Source organism: Balaenoptera physalus (assembly GCF_965194825.1).
Source record: "Balaenoptera physalus genome assembly, chromosome: 18".
NCBI classification, from domain to species: Eukaryota; Metazoa; Chordata; class Mammalia; order Artiodactyla; family Balaenopteridae; genus Balaenoptera; species Balaenoptera physalus.
In genome coordinates this window covers 45,422,729-45,442,869 of record NC_138899.1, presented here as the reverse complement: position 1 = coordinate 45,442,869, position 20,141 = coordinate 45,422,729, and the positions used below count along the sequence as shown (strand labels likewise).

The 20,141-nt window shown below is 44.3% G+C and overlaps 1 long non-coding RNA gene across 1 annotated transcript; it reads left to right on the top strand.

Annotated features, from left to right (window-relative positions):
* The first annotated feature begins 690 nt into the window (after positions 1-690).
* On the top strand, positions 691-19,525 carry LOC309647541. Its single transcript, XR_014256160.1, has 3 exons — positions 691-729; positions 1,590-2,076; positions 18,818-19,525. It is a non-coding gene; the product is annotated as an uncharacterized lncRNA (long non-coding RNA).
* Positions 19,526-20,141: the final 616 nt, after the last annotated feature.

Here is a 20,141-nt window from a genome sequence, read left to right as displayed (position 1 = left end):
AGGCTTGTTTGCCCATTCTGAAAGCTCCGTTCATGCGGCCTCGAATATACCTGAAAAGCATTGTTGTTGCCCGGGTTTTAGTCACTGCCGGCATGGTTCTGAGAAGATATTGAGTTTTCCGGTAAGAAACCTTGTGCTTCCAGTTCCTATTTGGAAGCTCACCCTGCTCTGCTCTATACCTAAAGTGAAAGTCAACGTGAGCCCTGGCCTCGAAGGAAGGCCCTTTTTGGCCTTGCCAAATGGGAGGCGTGGAACAGCTCCATGAGGCCTTCTTCACTGTTCTGCTTCAGTTTCACGGTCGTATGCTTCTCAAGACTCTTAGGTACCTGCTACAGCACCCGTTTCGGTAACAGTACACTGCATAGAGCCAGGAAGCTCTGGTCCTCAGTGTATGCTGCCTGTCAACCTAGAAATTAGGAAACTGATGGCACAAGGTTTGTTTTGCCAATAGGAAAGCTCCGTTCATGCGGCCTCGAAGATACCAGAAAAGCATTGTTGTTGCCAGGGATTTAGTCACTGCCTGCCTGCTTCTGCAAAGAAAATGAGTTTTCCTGAAAGAAACCTTGTGCTTCCAGTTCCTATTTGGAAGCTCATCATGCTCTGCTCTGTTCCTAAAGTGAAAGTCAAAGTGAGCCCTGACCTAGAAGGAAGGCCCTTTTTTGTCTTGCCAAACGGAAGGCGTGGAGCAGCTCCATGAGGCCTTCTTCACTGTTCTGCCTCAGTTTCACGGTCGTAAGATTTTCAAGACGCTTAGGGACCTGCTACAGCACCCGTTTCTGTAACAGTACACTACATAGAGCCAGGAAGCTCTGGTCCTCCGTGTATGCTGCGTGTTAACCTAGAAATTGGAGACTGATGGCACAAGGCTTGTTTTGCCAATAGGAAAGTTCCATTCATGCGGCCTTGAAGATACCTGAAAAGCATTGTTGTTGCCGGGGATTTAGTCACTGCCTGCATGCTTCTGCTAAGAAAATGGATTTTCCCGAAAGAAACCTTGTGCTTCCAGTTCCTAGTTGGAAGCTCACCCTGCTCCTCTCTTTAACTAAAGTGAAAGTCAAGGGGACCACTAGCCTCGATGTAAGGCCCTGAATATCCTTACAAAACGGGAGGCATGCAAGAGCTCCTTGAGGCCTTCAACGCTGTTCTGCTTTAGTTTAACGGTAGTAGCTTTCCAAGACTCCTAGGAACATTAGTTCAACACCCATTTCGGTAACAGAACACTGCATAGAGCAAGGAAGCTCTGGTCCTCCGTGTATGCTGCGTGTCAACCTAGAAATTGGAGACTGATGGCACAAGGCTTGTTTATCCATTAGGAAAGCTCCGTTCATGCGGCCTCGAAGATACCTGAATAGCATTGTTGTTGCCGGGGATTTAGTCACTGCCTGCCTGCTTCTGCGAAGAAAATGAGTTTTCCTGAAAGAAACCTTGTGCTTCCAGTTCCTAGTGGAAGCTCACCCTGCTCTGCTCCATAACTAAATGAAAGTCAAGGGGAGCACTAGCCTCGATGTAAGGCCCTGAATATCCTTACAAAACGGGAGGTATGCAGCAGCTTCATGAGTCCTTGAACGCTGTTCTGCTTTAGTTTAAAGGTAGTAAGCTTTCCAAGAATCCTAGAGACCTTGCTTCAGCACCCGTTTCGGTATCAGAAAACTGCCTAGAGCCAGGAAGCTTTGGTCCTGCGTGTATGCCGCATATGAACTTACAAATTGGAGACTGATGGCACAAGGCTTGTTTTCCCATTCTGAAAGCTCCGTTCATGCGGCCTCGAATATACCTGAAAAGCATTGTTGTTGCCAGGGTTTTAGTCACTGCCGGCATGGTTCTGAGAAGATATTGAGTTTTCCGGTAAGAAACCTTGTGCTTCCAGTTCCTATTTGGAAGCTCACCCTGCTCTGCTCTATACCTAAAGTGAAAGTCAACGTGAGCCCTGGCCTCGAAGGAAGGCCCTGATTTGCCTTGCCAAACGAGAGGCGTGGAGCAGCTCCATGAGGCCTTCTTCAGTGTTCTGCTTCAGTTTCACGGTAGTAAGCTTTTCAAGACTCTTAGGGACCTGCTACAGCACCCGTTTCGGTAACAGTACACTGCATAGAGCCAGGAAGCTCTGGTCCTCCGAGTATGCTGTGTGTCAACCTAGAAATTAGGAAACTGATGGCACAAGGCTTGTTTTGCCAATAGGAAAGCTCCGTTCATGCGGCCTCGAAGATACCTGAAAAGCATTGTTGTTGCCAGGGTTTTAGTCACTGCCTGCCTGCTTCTGCAAAGAAAATGAGTTTTCCTGAAAGAAACCTTGTGCTTCCAGTTTCTATTTGGAAGCTCACCCTGCTCTGCTCTGTTACTAGAGTGAAAGTCAAAGTGAGCCCTGACCTAGAAGGAAGCCCCTTTTTTGTCTTGACAAACGGAAGGCGTGGAGAAGCTCCATGAGGCCTTCTTCACTGTTCTGCCTCAGTTTCACGGTCGTAAGATTTTCAAGACGCTTAGGGACCTGCTACAGCACCCGTTTCCATAACAGTACACTACATAGAGCCAGGAAGCTCTGGTCCTCCGTGTATGCTGCGTGTTAACCTAGAAATTGGAGACTGATGGCACAAGGCTTGTTTTGCCAATAGGAAAGTTCCATTCATGCGGCATTGAAGATACCTGAAAAGCATTGTTGTTGCCGGGGATTTAGTCACTGCCTGGCTGCTTCTGCTAAGAAAATGAGTTTTCCCGAAAGAAACCTTGTGCTTCCAGCTCCAAGTTGGAAGCTCACCCTGCTCTGCTCTTTAACTAAAGTGAAAGTCAAGTGGACCACTAGCCTCGATGTTAGGCCCTGAATACCCTTACAAAACGGGAGGCATGCAGCAGCTCCTTGAGGCCTTCAACGCTGTTCTGCTTTAGTTTAACGGTAATAGCTTCCCAAGACTCCTAGGAACCTTACTTCAACACCCGATTCGGTAAAAGAACAGTGCATAGAACCAGGAAGCTCTGGTCCTCCGTGTATGCTGCGTGTCAACCTAGAAATTGGAGACTGATGGAACAAGGCTTGTTTAGCCATTAGGAAAGCTCTGTTCATGCGGCCTCGAAAATACCTGAATAGCATTGTTGTTGCCGGGGATTTATTCACTGCATGCCTGCTTCTGCGAAGAAAATGAGTTTTCCTGAAAGAAACCTTGTGCTTCCAGTTCCTAGTTGGAAGCTCACCCTGCTCTGCTCCATAACTAAATGAAAGTCAAGGGGAGCACTAGCCTGGATGTAAGGCCCTGAATATCCTTACAAAACGGGAGGTATGCAGCAGCTTCATGAGGCCTTGAACGCTGTTCTGCTTTAGTTTAATGGTAGTAAGCTTTCCAAGACTCCTAGAGACCTTGTTTCAGCACCCGTTTGGGTGTCAGAAAACTGCCTAGAGCCAGGAAGCTTTGGTCCTGCGTGTATGCCGCATATGAACTTACAAATTGGAGACTGATGGCACAAGGCTTGTTTGCCCATTCTGAAAGCTCCGTTCATGTGGCCTCGAATATACCTGAAAAGCATTGTTGTTGCCCGGGTTTTAGTCACTGCCGGCATGGTTCTGAGAAGATATTGAGTTTTCCGGTAAGAAACCTTGTGCTTCCAGTTCCTATTTGGAAGCTCACCCTGCTCTTCTCTATAACTAAAGTGAAAGTCAACGTGAGCCCTGGCCTCGAAGGTAGGCCCTGATTTGCCTTGCCAAACGAGAGGCGTGGAGCCGCTCCATGAGGCCTTCTTCACTGTTCTGCTTCAGTTTCACGATCGTAGGCTTTTCAAGACTCTTAGGGACCTGCTACAGCACCCGTTTCGGTAACAGTACACTGCCTAGAGCCAGGAAGCTCTGGTCCTCCGTGTATGCTGCGTGTCAACCTAGAAATTGGAGACTGATGGCACAAGGCTTGTTTTCCCATTAGGAAAGCTCCGTTCATGCGGCCTCGAAGATACCTGAAAAGCATTGTTGTTGCCGGGGATTTAGTCACTGCCTGCCTGCTTCTGCTAAGAAAATGAGTTTTTCCGAAAGAATCTTTGTGCTTCCAGTTCCTGGTTGAAAGCTCACCCTGCTCTGCTCTTTAACTAAAGTGAAAGTCAAGGAGACCACTAGCCTCGATGTTAGTCCCTGAATATCCTTACAAAACGGGAGGCATGCAGCAGCTCATTGAGGCCTTCAACACTGTTCTGCTTTAGTTTAATGGTAGTAGCTCTCCAAGACTCCTAGGAACTTTACCTCAAAACCCTTTTCGGTAACAGAACACTGCATAGAGCAAGGAAGCTCTGGTCCTCCGTGTATGCTGCGTGTCAACCTAGAAATTGGAGACTGATGGCACAAGGCTTGTTTAGCCTTTAGGAAAGCTCCGTTCATGCGGCTTCGAAAATACCTGAATAGCATTGTTGTTGCCGGGGATTTTGTCACTGCCTGCCTGCTTATGTGAAGAAAATGAGTTTTCCTGAAAGAAACCTTGTGCTTCCAGTTCCTTGTTGGAAACTCACCCTGCTGTGCTCTATAACAAAATGAAAGTCAAGGGGAGAACTAGCCTCGATGTATGGCCCTCAATATCCTTTCAACTCGGGAGGTATGCAACAGCTCCATAAGGCCTTCAACGCTGTTCTGCTTTAGTTTAACGGTAGTAAGCTTTCTAAGACTCTTGGAGACCTTGCTTCAGCACCCGTTTGGGTATCAGAAAACAGCCTAGAGCCAGGAAGCTTTGGTCCTGCGTGTATGCTGCCTATCAACTTACCAGTTGGAGACTGATGGTACAAGGCTTGTTTGCCCATTATGAAAGCTCCGTTCATGCGGCCTCGAATATACCTGAAAAGCATTGTTGTTGCCAGGGTTTTAGTCACTGCCAGCATGGTTCTGAGAAGATATTGAGTTTTCCGGTAAGAAACCTTGTGCTTCCAGTTCCTAGTTTGAAGCTCACCCTCCTCTGCTCTATACCTAAAGTGAAAGTCAACGTGAGCCCTGGCCTCGAAGGAAGGCCCTGATTTGCCTTGCCAAACGTGAGGTGTGGAGCAGCTCCATAAGGCCTTCTTCACTGTTCTGCTTCAGTTTCACGGTCGTTAGCTTTTCAAGACTCTTAGGGACCTGCTACAGCACCCGTTTCCGTAACCGTACACTGCATAGAGCCAGGAAGCTCTGGTCCTCTGTGTATGCTGCGTGTCAACCTAGAAATTGGAGACTGATGGCACAAGGCTTCTTTTGCCATTAGGAAGGCTCCGTTCATGGGGCCTCGAATATACCTGAAAAGCATTGTTGTTGCCCGGGATTTAGTCACTGCCTGCCTGCTTCTGCTAAGATAATGAGTTTTCTTGAAAGAAACCTTGTGCTTCCAGTTCCTAGTTGGAAGCTCACCCTGCTCTGCTCTATAACTGAAGTGAAAGTAAAGGGGAGCACTAACCTAGCTGTAAGGCCCTGAATATCCTTACAAAACGGGAGGCATGCAGCAGCTCCTTGAGGCCTTCAACGCTGTTCTGCTTTAGTTTAACGTTAGTAACCTTTCCAAGTCTCCTAGAAACCTGACTTCAACACCCGTTTCGGTAACAGAACAGTGCATAGAGCCAGAAAGCTCTCGTCTTCCGTGTATGCTGCATGTCAACCTAGACATTGGAGACTGATGGCACAAGGCTTGTTTGCCATTAGGAAAGCTCCGTTCATGCGGCCTCGAAAATACCTGAATAGCATTGTTGTTGCCGGGGATTTAGTCACTGCCTGCCTGCTTCTGCGAAGAAAATGCGTTTTCCTGAAAGAAACCTTGTGCTTCCAGTTCCTTGTTGGAAGCTCACCCTGCTCTGCTCCATAGCTAAATGAAAGTCAAGGGGAGCACTAGCCTCGTTGTAAGGCCCTGAATATCCTTACAATACTGGATGTATGCAGCAGCTCCATGAGGCCTTGAACGCTGTTCTGCTTTAGTTTAACGGTAGTAAGCTTTCCAAGACACGTATATACCTTGCTTCAGCACCCGTTTGAGTATCAGAAAACTCCCTAGAGCCAGGAAGATTTGGTCCTACGTGTATGCTGCGTATCAACTCACAAATTGGAGACTGATGGCACAAGGCTTGTTTTCCCATTAGAAAAGCTCCGTTCATGCGGCCTCGAAGATACTTGAAAAGCATTGTTGTTGCCGGGGATTTAGTCACTGCCGGCATGGTTCTGAGAAGATACTGAGTTTTCAGGTAAGAAACCTTGTGCTTCCAGTTCCTAGTTGGAAGCTCACCCTGCTCTGCTCTATAACTAAAGTGAAAGTCAAGGGGAGCACTAGCCTCGATGTAAGGCCCTGAATATCCTTACAAATCGGGAGGCATGCAGCAGGTCCTTGAGGCCTTCAACGCTGTTCTGCTTTAGTTTAACTTTAGTAAGCTTTCCAAGACTCCTAGGAACCTTACTTCAACACCCGATTCCGTAATAGAACAGTGCATAGAGCCAGGAAGCTCTCTCCTCCGTGTATGCTGCGTGTAAACCTAGAAATTGGAGACTGATGGAACAAGGCTTGTTTAGCCATTAGGAAAGCTCCGTTCATGCGGCCTCGAAAGTACCTGAATAGCATTGTTGTTGCCAGGGATTTAGTCACTGCCTGCGTGCTTCTGCGAAGAAAATGAGTTTTCCTGAAAGAAACCTTGTGCTTCCAGTTCCGATTTGAAAGCTCGCCCTGCTCTGCTCTTTAACTAAATTGAAAGTCAAGGGGACCAGTAGCCTCGATGTTAGGCCCTGAATATCCTGACAAAACGGGAGGCATGCAGCAGCTCCTTGAGGCCTTCAACACTGTTCTGCTTTAGTTTAACGGTAGTAGCTTCGCAAGACTCCTAGGAACTTTACTTCAACACCCGTTTCGGTAACACAACACTGCATAGAGCCAGGAAGCTCTGGTCCTCCGTGTATGCTGCGTGTCAACCTAGAAATTGGAGACTGATGGCACAAGGCTCTTTTAGCCATTAGGAAAGCTCCATTCATGCGGCCTCGAGGATACCTGAAAAGCATTGTTGTTGCCGGGGACTTAGTCAATGCCTGTCTGCTTCTGCGAAGAAAATGAATTTTCCTTAAAGAAAACTTGTGCTTCCAGTTCCTTGTTGGAAGCTCACCCTGCTGTGCTCTATAACAAAATGAATGTCAAGGGGAGCACTAGCCTCAATGTAAGGCCCTGAATATCCTTACAATTCCGGAGGTATGCAGCAGCTTCATGAGGCCTTCAACGCTATTCTGCTTTAGTTTAACGGTACTAAGCTTTCCAAGAATCCTAGAGACCTTGATTCAGCACCCGTTTGGGTATCAGAAAACTGCCTAGAGCCAAGAAGCTTTGGTCCTGCGTATATGCTGAGTATCAACTTATAATTTGGAGACTGATGGCACAAGGCTTGTTTGCCCATTCTGAAAGCTCCGTTTATGCGGCCTCGAATATACCTGAAAAGCATTGTTGTTGCCAGGGTTTTAGTCACTGCCGGCATGGTTCTGAGAAAATGTTTTCCGGTAAGAAACCTTGTCCTTCCAGTTCCTAGTTGGAAGCTCACCCTGCTCTGCTCTATACCTAAAGTGAAAGTCAACGTGAGCCCTGGCCTCGAAGGAAGGCCCTGATTTGCCTTGCCAAACGGGAGGCGTGGAGCAGCTCCATGAGGCCTTCTTCACTGTTCTGCTTCAGTTTCACGGTCGTTAGCTTTTCAAGACTCTTAGGGACCTGCTACAGCACCCGTTTCCGTAACCGTACACTGCATAGAGCCAGGAAGCTCTGGTCCTCTGTGTATGCTGCGTGTCAACCTAGAAATTGGAGACTGATGGCACAAGGCTTCTTTTGCCATTAGGAAGGCTCCGTTCATGGGGCCTCGAATATACCTGAAAAGCATTGTTGTTGCCCGGGATTTAGTCACTGCCTGCCTGCTTCTGCTAAGATAATGAGTTTTCTTGAAAGAAACCTTGTGCTTCCAGTTCCTAGTTGGAAGCTCACCCTGCTCTGCTCTATAACTGAAGTGAAAGTAAAGGGGAGCACTAACCTAGCTGTAAGGCCCTGAATATCCTTACAAAACGGGAGGCATGCAGCAGCTCCTTGAGGCCTTCAACGCTGTTCTGCTTTAGTTTAACGTTAGTAACCTTTCCAAGTCTCCTAGAAACCTGACTTCAACACCCGTTTCGGTAACAGAACAGTGCATAGAGCCAGAAAGCTCTCGTCTTCCGTGTATGCTGCATGTCAACCTAGACATTGGAGACTGATGGCACAAGGCTTGTTTGCCATTAGGAAAGCTCCGTTCATGCGGCCTCGAAAATACCTGAATAGCATTGTTGTTGCCGGGGATTTAGTCACTGCCTGCCTGCTTCTGCGAAGAAAATGCGTTTTCCTGAAAGAAACCTTGTGCTTCCAGTTCCTTGTTGGAAGCTCACCCTGCTCTGCTCCATAGCTAAATGAAAGTCAAGGGGAGCACTAGCCTCGTTGTAAGGCCCTGAATATCCTTACAATACTGGATGTATGCAGCAGCTCCATGAGGCCTTGAACGCTGTTCTGCTTTAGTTTAACGGTAGTAAGCTTTCCAAGACACGTATATACCTTGCTTCAGCACCCGTTTGAGTATCAGAAAACTCCCTAGAGCCAGGAAGATTTGGTCCTACGTGTATGCTGCGTATCAACTCACAAATTGGAGACTGATGGCACAAGGCTTGTTTTCCCATTAGAAAAGCTCCGTTCATGCGGCCTCGAAGATACTTGAAAAGCATTGTTGTTGCCGGGGATTTAGTCACTGCCGGCATGGTTCTGAGAAGATACTGAGTTTTCAGGTAAGAAACCTTGTGCTTCCAGTTCCTAGTTGGAAGCTCACCCTGCTCTGCTCTATAACTAAAGTGAAAGTCAAGGGGAGCACTAGCCTCGATGTAAGGCCCTGAATATCCTTACAAATCGGGAGGCATGCAGCAGGTCCTTGAGGCCTTCAACGCTGTTCTGCTTTAGTTTAACTTTAGTAAGCTTTCCAAGACTCCTAGGAACCTTACTTCAACACCCGATTCCGTAATAGAACAGTGCATAGAGCCAGGAAGCTCTCTCCTCCGTGTATGCTGCGTGTAAACCTAGAAATTGGAGACTGATGGAACAAGGCTTGTTTAGCCATTAGGAAAGCTCCGTTCATGCGGCCTCGAAAGTACCTGAATAGCATTGTTGTTGCCAGGGATTTAGTCACTGCCTGCGTGCTTCTGCGAAGAAAATGAGTTTTCCTGAAAGAAACCTTGTGCTTCCAGTTCCGATTTGAAAGCTCGCCCTGCTCTGCTCTTTAACTAAATTGAAAGTCAAGGGGACCAGTAGCCTCGATGTTAGGCCCTGAATATCCTGACAAAACGGGAGGCATGCAGCAGCTCCTTGAGGCCTTCAACACTGTTCTGCTTTAGTTTAACGGTAGTAGCTTCGCAAGACTCCTAGGAACTTTACTTCAACACCCGTTTCGGTAACACAACACTGCATAGAGCCAGGAAGCTCTGGTCCTCCGTGTATGCTGCGTGTCAACCTAGAAATTGGAGACTGATGGCACAAGGCTCTTTTAGCCATTAGGAAAGCTCCATTCATGCGGCCTCGAGGATACCTGAAAAGCATTGTTGTTGCCGGGGACTTAGTCAATGCCTGTCTGCTTCTGCGAAGAAAATGAATTTTCCTTAAAGAAAACTTGTGCTTCCAGTTCCTTGTTGGAAGCTCACGCTGCTGTGCTCTATAACAAAATGAATGTCAAGGGGAGCACTAGCCTCAATGTAAGGCCCTGAATATCCTTACAATTCCGGAGGTATGCAGCAGCTTCATGAGGCCTTCAACGCTATTCTGCTTTAGTTTAACGGTACTAAGCTTTCCAAGAATCCTAGAGACCTTGATTCAGCACCCGTTTGGGTATCAGAAAACTGCCTAGAGCCAAGAAGCTTTGGTCCTGCGTATATGCTGAGTATCAACTTATAATTTGGAGACTGATGGCACAAGGCTTGTTTGCCCATTCTGAAAGCTCCGTTTATGCGGCCTCGAATATACCTGAAAAGCATTGTTGTTGCCAGGGTTTTAGTCACTGCCGGCATGGTTCTGAGAAAATGTTTTCCGGTAAGAAACCTTGTCCTTCCAGTTCCTAGTTGGAAGCTCACCCTGCTCTGCTCTATACCTAAAGTGAAAGTCAACGTGAGCCCTGGCCTCGAAGGAAGGCCCTGATTTGCCTTGCCAAACGGGAGGCGTGGAGCAGCTCCATGAGGCCTTCTTCACTGTTCTGCTTCAGTTTCACGGTCGTAAGCTTTTCAAGACTCTTAGGGACCTGCTACAGCACCCGTTTCGGTAACAGTACACTGCATAGAGCCAGGAAGCTCTGGTCCTCCGTGTATGCTGCGTGTCAACCTAGAAATTGGGGACTGTAGGCACAAGGCTTGTTTTGCCATTAGGAAAGCTCCATTCATGCGGCCTCGAAGATACCAAAAAAGCATTGTTGTTGCCGGGGATTTAGTCACTGCCTGGCTGCTTCTGCTAAGAAAATGAGTTTTCCCGAAAGAAACCTTGTGCTTCCAGCTCCAAGTTGGAAGCTCACCCTGCTCTGCTCTTTAACTAAAGTGAAAGTCAAGTGGACCACTAGCCTCGATGTTAGGCCCTGAATACCCTTACAAAACGGGAGGCATGCAGCAGTTCCTTGAGGCCTTCAACGCTGTTCTGCTTTAGTTTAACGGTAGTAGCTTCCCAAGACTCCTAGGAACCTTACTTCAACACCCGATTCGGTAACAGAACAGTGCATAGAACCAGGAAGCTCTGGTCCTCCGTGTATGCTGCGTGTCAACCTAGAAATTGGAGACTGATGGAACAAGGCTTGTTTAGCCATTAGGAAAGCTCTGTTCATGCGGCCTCGAAAATACCTGAATAGCATTGTTTTTGCCGGGGATTTAGTCACTGCATGCCTGCTCCTGCGAAGAAAATGAGTTTTCCTGAAAGAAACCTTGTGCTTCCAGTTCCTAGTTGGAAGCTCACCCTGCTCTGCTCTATACCTAAAATGAAAGTCAACGTGAGCCCTAGACTCAAGTAAGGCTCTCATTTGCCTTGCCAAATGGGAGGCGTGGAGCAGCTCCATGAGGCCTTCTTCACTGTTCTGCTTCAGTTTCACGGTCGTGAGCTTTTCAAGACTCTTAGGGACCTGCTACAGCATCCGTTTTGGTAACAGTACACTGCATAGAGCCAGGAAGCTCTGTTCCTCCGTGGATGCTGCGTGTTAACCTAGAAATTGGAAACTGTAAGCACAAGTCTTGTTTTGTCATTAGGGAAGCTCCATTCATGCGGCCTCGAAGATACCTGAAAAGCATTGTTGTTGCCGGGGATTTAGTCACTGCCTGCCTTCTTCTGCTAAGAAAATGAGTTTTCCCGAAAGAAACCTTGTGCTTCCAGTTCCTAGTTGGAAGCTCACCCTGCTCTGCTCTGTTTTTTTTTTTTTTCTTTTTTTTTTTTTTCCACACACACACACTGTATTTTATTTTTGCAAGAGATAAATAGACTGACAGCAAGCATTGTAAATGGATGACCACAACAAAAGCAACAATGATTGCAATTACCAAACATGAAACACTCTCGTACTATGTCATAATATTGACATTCAGTCCAGTAATCCTCCACTGTAACAGCTCCTTTACTTTGCAGTGAAAATTGATTTGTATATTCTTTGCCTCTGAGTCCTTGTGGGATTTTTTTTTTTTTTAATTCAGACAGAAAGTCACAAAAATTATACTCGTCCTCATCAGTTCACTCAGTCCCATGTAATTAATTTTTTTTTTCATCTTGATATTTTGTTAGCACTTTTATGAGTTCATAAGTTTTTCATTAGAGTTCTGAAAATGCTTATTCATTCAGTTCAGCAGTACAGTCAGTTACCTGAAACCTGTACTTGTCAGAGTCTTTTCCATGAATTTCTTGAAGTTGAAACCCTTTTATAGGAACATATTTGCAAAATCATCAGAGTACACCCAGAACTGTCTGTAAATGACAAAAGACTTAAAAATGACCACGGTTAAAGATTTGATGAAAGTTCATAATAATGCAGTTGACAAGAAAATTAGTTATTTCTGAGATATACATTTTAAAGTAATAACTAGGATTATTACTTATAACATTATACCAGAACATATAAGATTTTTAGAAATTTCATGTAATGTCTGAAACATTTATATTAACATATTTCCATACATATTTCCATACAAATACAAATATAAGATTTTTAGAAATTTCATGTAATGTCTGAAACATTTATATTAATATATTTCCATACAAATAACCCAATGAAAGTTTAGTATTAGTTGTTTTGTTTGTTTTTTTATACTGCAGGTTCTTATTAGGCATCATTTTTATACACATCAGTGTATACATGTCAATCCCAATCGCCCAATTCAGCACACCACCATCCCCACCTCACCACAGTTTTCCCCCCTTGGTGTCCATATGTCCATTCTCTACATCTGTGTCTCAACTTCTGCCCTGCAAACTGGCTCATCTGTACCATTTTTCTAGGTTCCGCATACATGCATTAATATATGATATTTGTTTTTCTCTTTCTGACTTACTTCACTCTGTATGACAGTCTCTAGATCCATCCACGTCTCAACAAATGACTCAATTTCGTTCCTTTTTATGGCTGAGTAATATTCCATTGTATATATGTACCACATCTTCTTTATCCATTCCTCTGTTGATGGGCATTTAGGTTGCTTCCATGACCTGGCTATTGTAAATAGTGCTGCAATGAACATTCGGGTGCATGTGTCTTTTTGAATTACGGTTTTCTCTGGGTATATGCCCAGTAGTGGGATTGCTGGATCATATGGTAATTCTATTTTTAGTTTTCTAAGGAACCTCCATATTGTTCTCCATAGTGGCTGTATCAATTTACATTCCCACCAACAGTGCAAGAGGTTTCCCTTTTCTCCACACCCTCTCCAGCATTTGTTGTTTGTAGATTTTCTGATGATGCCCATTCTAACAGGAGTGAGGTGATACCTCATTGTAGTTTTGATTTGCATTTCTCTAATAATTAGTGATGTTGAGCATCTTTTCATGTGCTTCGTGGCCGTCTGTATGTCTTCTTTGGAGAAATGTCTATTTAGGTCTTCTGCCCATTTTTGGATTGGGGTCTTTGTTTCTTTGATATTGAGCTGAATGAGCTGTTTATATATTTTGGAGATTAATCCTTTGTCCGTTGATTCATTTGCAAATATTTTCTCCCATTCTGAGGGTTGTCTTTTCGTCTTGTTTATGGTTTCCTTTGCTGTGCAAAAGCTTTGAAGTTTCATTAGGTCCCACTTGTTTATTTTTGTTTTTATTTCCATTACTCTAGGAGATGGATCAAAAAAGATCTTGCTGTGATTTATGTCAAAGAGTGTTCTTCCTATGTTTTCCTCTAAGAGTTTTATAGTGTCCAGTCTTACATTTAGGTCTCTAATCCATTTTGAGTTTCTTTTTGTGTATGGTGTTAGGGAGTATTCTAATTTCATTCTTTTACATGTAGCTGTCCAGTTTTCCCAGCACCACTTATTGAAGAGACTGTCTTTTCTCCATTGTATATCTTTGCCTCCTTTGTCATAGATTAGTTGACCATAGGTGCGTGGGTTAATCTCTGGGCTTTCTATCTTGTTCCATTGATCTATGTTTCTGTTTTTGTGCCAGTACCATATTGTCTTGATTACTGTAGCTTTGTAGTATAGTCTGAAGTCAGGGAGTCTGATTCCTCCAGCTCCATTTTTTTGCCTCAAGACTGCTTTGGCTATTTGGGGTCTTTTGTGTCTCCATACAAATTTTAAGATGATTTGTTCTAGCTCCGTAAAAAATGCCATTGGTAATTTGATAGGGATTGCATTGAATCTGTAGATTGCTTTGGGTAGTATACTCATTTTCACAATGTTGATTCTTCCAATCCAAGAACATGGTATATCTCTCCATCTGTTGATATCATCTTTAATTTCTTTCATCAGTGTCTTATAGTTTTCTGCATACAGGTCTTTTGTCTCCTTAGGTAGGTTTATTCCTAGGTATTTTATTCTTTTTGTTGCAATGGTAAATGGGAGTGTTTCCATAATTTCTCTTTCAGATTTTTCATCATTAGTGTATAGGAATGCAAGAGATTTCTGTGCATTAATTTTGTATCCTGCAACTTTACCATATTCATTAATTAGCTCTAGCAGTTTTCTGGTGGCAGTTTTAGGATTCTCTATGTATAGTATCATGTCATCCGCAAACAGTGACAGTTTTACTTCTTCTTTTCCAATTTGTATTCCTTTTATTTCTCTTTCTTCTCTGATTGCCGTGGCTAGGACTTCCAGAACTATGTTGAATAATAGTGGTGAGAGTGGACATCCTTGTCTCGTTCCTGATCTTAGAAGAAATGCTTTCAGTTTTTCACCATTGAGAATGACGTTTGCTGTGGGTTTGTCATATATGGCCTTTATTATGTTGAGGTAGGTTCCCTCTATGCCCACTTTCTGGAGAGTTTTTATCAGAAATGGGTGTTGAATTTTGTCAAAAGCTTTTTCTGCATCTATTGAGATGATCATATGGTTTTTATTCTTCAATTTGTTAATATGGTGTATCACATTGATTGATTTGTGTATATTGAAGAATCCTTGCATCCCTGGGATAAATCCCACTTGATCGTGGTGTATGATTCTTTTAATGTGTTGCTGGATTCTGTTTGCTAGTATTTTGTTGAGGATTTTTGCATCTATATTCATCAGTGATATTGGTCTGTAATTTTCTTTTTTTGTAGTGTCTTTGTCTGGTTTTGGTATCAGGGTGATGGTGGCCTCATAGAATGAGTTTGGGAGTGTTCCTTCCTCTGCAATTTTTTGGAAGAGTTTGAGAAGGATGGGTGTTAGCTCTTCTTTAAATGTTTGATAGAATTCACCTGTGAAGCCATCTGGTCCTGGACTTTTGTTTTTTGGAAGATTTTTAATCACAGTTTCAATTTCATTACTTGTGATTGGTCTGTTCATATTTTCTGTTTCTTCCTGATTCAGTCTGGGAAGGTTATACCTTTCTAAGAATTTGTCCATTTCTTCCAGGTTGTCCATTTTATTGGCATAAAGTTGCTTGTAGTAGTCTCTTAGGATGCTTTGTATTTCTGTGGTGTCTGTTGTAACTTCTCCTTTTTCATTTCTGATTTTATTGATTTGAGTCCTCTCCCTCTTTTTCTTGATGAGTCTGGCTAATGGCTTATCAATTTTGTTTATCTTCTCAAAGAACCAACTTTTAGTTTTATTGATCTTTGCTATTGTTTTCTTTGTTTCTATTTCATTTATTTCTGCTCTGATCTTAATGATTTCTTTCCTTCTGCTAACTTTGGGTTTTGTTTGTTCTTCTTTCTCTAGTTTCTTTAGGTGTAAGGTTAGATTGTTTACTTGAGATTTTTCTTGTTTCTTTAGGTAGGCTTGTATAGCTATAAACTTCCCTCTTAGAACCGCTTTTGCTGCATCCCATAGGTTTTGGGTCGTCGTGTTTTCATTGTCATTTGTCTCTAGGTATTTTTTGTTTTCCTCTTTGATTTCTTCAGTGATCTCTTGGTTATTTAGTAACGTATTGTTTAGCCTCTATGTGTTTGTCCTTTTTATGTTTTTTTCCCTGTAATTCATTTCTAATCTCATAGCGTTGTGGTCAGAAAAGATGCTTGATATGATTTCAATTTTCTTAAATTTACTGAGGCTTGATTTGTGACCCAAGATGTGATCTATCCTGGAGAATGTTCCGTGCGCACTTGAGAAGAACGTGTAATCTGCTGTTTTTGGATGGAATGTCCTATATATATCAATTAAATCTATCTTGTCTATTGTGTCATTTAAAGCTTCTGTTTCCTTATTTATTTTCATTTTGGATGATCTGTCCATTGGTGTAAGTGAGGTGTTAAAGTCCCCCACTATTATTGTGTTACTGTCGATTTCCTCTTTTATAGCTGTTAGCAGTTGCCTTATGTATTGAGGTGCTCCTATGTTGGGTGCATATATATTTATAATTGTTATATCTTCTTCTTGGATTGATCCCTGGATCATTATGTAGTGTCCTTCCTTGTCTCTTGTAACATTCTTTATTTTAAGGTCTATTTTATCTGATATGAGTATAGCTACTCCAGCTTTCTTTTGATTTCCATTTGCATGGAATATCTTTTTCCATCCCCTCACTTTCAGTCTGTATGTGTCCCTAGGTCTTAAGTGGGTCTCTTGTAGACAGCATATATATGGGTCTTGTTTTTGTATCCATTCAGCCAGTCTATGTCTTTTGGTTGGGGCATTTAATCCATTCACGTTTAAGGTAATTATCGATATGTGTGTTCCTATGACCATTTTCTTAATTGTTTTGGGTTTGTTTTTGTAGGTCCTTTTCTTCTCTTGTGTTTCCCACTTAGAGAAGTTCCTTTAGCATTTGTTGTAGAGCTGGTTTGGTGGTGCTGAATTCTCTTAGCTTTTGCTTGTCTGCAAAGCTTTTGATTTCTCCATCAAATCTAAATGAGATCCTTGCCAGGTAGAGTAATCTTGGTTGTAGGTTCTTCCCTTTCATCACTTTAAGTATATCATGCCACTCCCTTCTGGCTTGTAGAGTTTCTGCTGAGAAATCAGCTGTTAACCTTATGGGAGTTCCCTTGTATGTTATTTGTCGTTTTTCCCTTGCTGCTTTCAATAATTTTTCTTTGTCTTTAATTTTTGCCACTTTGATTACTATGTGTCTCGGCGTGTTTTTCCTCGGGTTTATTCTGTATGGGAACCTCTGTGCTTCCTGGATTTGGGTGGCTATTTCCTTTCCCATGTTAGGGAAGTTTTCGACTATAATCTCTTCTAATATTTTCTCTGGTCCTTTCTCTCTCTCTTCTCCTTCTGGGACCCCTATAATGCGAATGTTGTTGCGTTTAATGTTGTCCCAGAGGTCTCTTAGGCCGTCTTCATTTCTTTTCATTCTTTTTTCTTTAGTCTGTTCTGCAGCAGTGAATTCCACCATTCTGTCTTCCAGGTCACTTATCCGTTCTTCTGCCTCAGTTATTCTGCTATTGATTCCTTCTAGTGTAGTTTTCATCTCAGTTATTGTATTGGTCATCTCTGTTTGTTTGTTCTTTAATTCTTCTAGGTCTTTGTTAATCATTTCTTGCATCTTCTCAATCTTTGCCTCCATTCTTATTCCGAGGTCCTGGATCATCTTCACTATCATTATTCTGAATTCTTTTTCTGGAAGGTTGCCTATCTCCACTTCATTTAGTTGTTTTTCTGGGGTTGTTTCTTGTTCCTTCATCTGGTACATAGCCCTCTGCCTTTTCATCTTCTCTATCTTTCTGTAACTGTGGTTTTTGGTCCACAGGCTGCAGGATTATAGTTTTTCTTGCTTCTGTTGTCTGCCCTCTGGTGGTTGAGGCTATCTAAGAGGCTTGATGGGAGTCTCTGGTGGTGGGTAGAGCTGACTGTTGCTGTGGCGGTCAGAGCTCAGTAAAACCTTAATCCACTTGACTGTTGATGGGTGGGGCTGGGTTCTCTCCCTGTTGCTGAGGCGTCAGAGCTCAGTAAAACCTTAATCCACTTGACTGTTGATGGGTGGGTCTGGATTCCCTCCCTGTTGGTTGTTTTGCCAGAGGCAACCCAACACTGCAGCCTACCTGTGCTCTTTGGTGGGGTTAATGGCAGACTCTGGGAGGGCTCACACCAAGGAGAACTTCCCAGAACCTCTGTTGCCAGTGTCCTTATCCCCACAGTGAAACAGAGCCACCACTCGCCTCTGCAGGAGACCCCCCAACACCAGCAGGTAGGTCTGGTTCAGTCTCCCCCAGGGTCACTGCTCCTTCCCCTGGGTCCCGATGCACACATTACTTTGTGTGTGTCTTCCAAGAGTGGGGTCTCTGTTTCCCCCAGTCCTGTCAAAGTCCTGCAATCAATTCCCACTAGGCTTCAAAGTCTGATTCTCTAGGAATTCCTCCTCCCGTTGCCGGACCCCCAGGTTGGGAAGCCTGACGTGGGGCTCAGAACCTTCACTCCAGTGGGTGGACTTCTGTGGTTTAAGTGTTCGCCAGTCTGTGAGTCACCCACCCAGCAGTTATGGGATTTGATTTTACTCTGAGTGCGCCCCTCCTACCGTCTCACTGTGGATTCTACTCTGTCCTTGGTTGAGGGGTATCCTCCTTGGTGAAGTCCAGGGTCTTCCTGTCAATGATTGTCCAGCAGCTAGTTGTTATTCTGGTGCTCTCGCAAGAGGGAGTGAGAACACGTCCTTCTACTCCGCTATCTTGGTTAATCTCTGCTCTGCTCTTTAACTAAAGTGAAACTCAAGGGGACCACTAGCCTCGATGTTAGGCCCTGAATATCCTTACAAAACGGGAGGCATGCAGCAGCTCATTGAGGCCTTCAAAGCTGTTCTGCTTTAGTTTAACGGTAGTAGCTTTCCAAGACTCCTAGGAACTTTACTTCAACAGAAGTTTCGGTAACAAAACACTGCATAGAGCCAGGAAGCTCTGGTCCTCCGTGTATGCTGCGTGTCAACCTAGCAATTGGAGACTGATGGCACAAGGCTTGTTTAGCCATTAGGAAAGCTCCATTCATGCGGCCTCGAAAATACCTGAATAGCATTGTTGTTGCTGGGGACTTAGTCAATTCCTGCCTGCTTCTGTGAAGAAAATGAGTTTTCCTGAAAGAAAACTTGTGCTTCCACTTCCTTGTTGGAAGCTCACCCTGCTGTGCTCTATAACAAAATGAAAGTCAAGGGGAGCACTAGCCTCGATGTAAGGCCCTGAATATCCTTACAATTCGGGAGGTATGCAGCAGATCCATGAGGCCTTCAACGCTATTCTGCTTTAGTTTAACGGTAGTAGCTCTCCAAGGCTCCTAGGAACTTTACTTCAACACCCGTTTCGGTAACAGAACACTGCATAGAGCCAGGAAGCTCTGGTCCTCCGTGTATGCTGCGTGTCAACCTAGAAATTGGAGACTGATGGCACAAGGCTTGTTTAGCCTTTAGGAAAGCTCCGTTCATGCGGCCTCGAAAATATCTGAATAGCATTGTTGTTGCCGGGGATTTAGTCACTGCCTGCCTGCCTCTGCGAAGAAAATGAGTTTTCCTGAAAGAAACCTTGTGCTTCCAGTTCCCTGTTGGAAGCTCACCCTGCTGTGCTCTGTAACAAAAAGAAAGTCAAGGGGAGCACTAGCCTCGATGTAAGGCCCTGAATATCCTTAAAATTCGGGAGGTATGCAGCAGCTCCATGAGGCCTTCAACTCTGTTCTGCTTTAGTTTAACGGTAGTAAGCTTTCCAAGACTACTAGAGACCTTGCTTCAGCACCCGTTTGGGTGTCAGAAAACTGCCTAGAGCCAGGAAGCTTTGGTCCTGCGTGTATGCCGCATATGAACTTACAAATTGGAGACTGATGGCACAAGGCTTGTTTGCCCATTCTGAAAGCTCCGTTCACGTGGCCTCGAATATACCTGAAAAGCATTGTTGTTGACCGGGTTTTAGTCACTGCCGGCATGGTTCTGAGAAGATATTGAGTTTTCCGGTAAGAAACCTTGTGCTTCCAGTTCCTATTTGGAAGCTCACCCTGCTCTGCTATATACCTAAAGTGAAAGTCAACGTGAGCCCTGGCCTCGAAGGAAGGCCCTTTTTTGCCTTGCCATCCGGGAGGCGTGGAGCAGCTCCATGAGGCCTTCTTCAATGTTCTGCTTCAGTTTCACAGTCGTAAGCTTCTCAAGACTCTTAGGGACCTGCTACAGCACCCGTTTCGGTAACAGTACACTGCACAGAGCCTGGAAGCTCTGGTCCTCCGTGTATGCGGCGTGTCAACCTAGAAATTGGAGACTGATGGCACAAGGCTTGTTTTCCCATTAGGAAAGCTCCGTTCATGCGGCCTCGAAGATACCTGAAAAGCATTGTTGTTGCCGGGGATTTACTCACTGCCTGCCTGCTTCTGCTAAGAAAATGAGTTTTCCCGAAAGAAACCTTGTGCTTCCAGTTCCTAGTTGAAAGCTCACCCTGCTCTGCTCTTTAACTAAAGTGAAAATCAAGGGGACCACTAGCCTCGATGTAAGGCCCTGAATATCCTTACAAAACGGGAGGCATGCAAGAGCTCCTTGAGGCCTTCAACGCTGTTCTGCTTTAGTTTAACGGTAGTAGCTTTCCAAGACTCCTAGGAACATTACTTCAACACCCGTTTCGGTGACAGAACACGGCATAGAGCAATGAAGCTCTGGTCC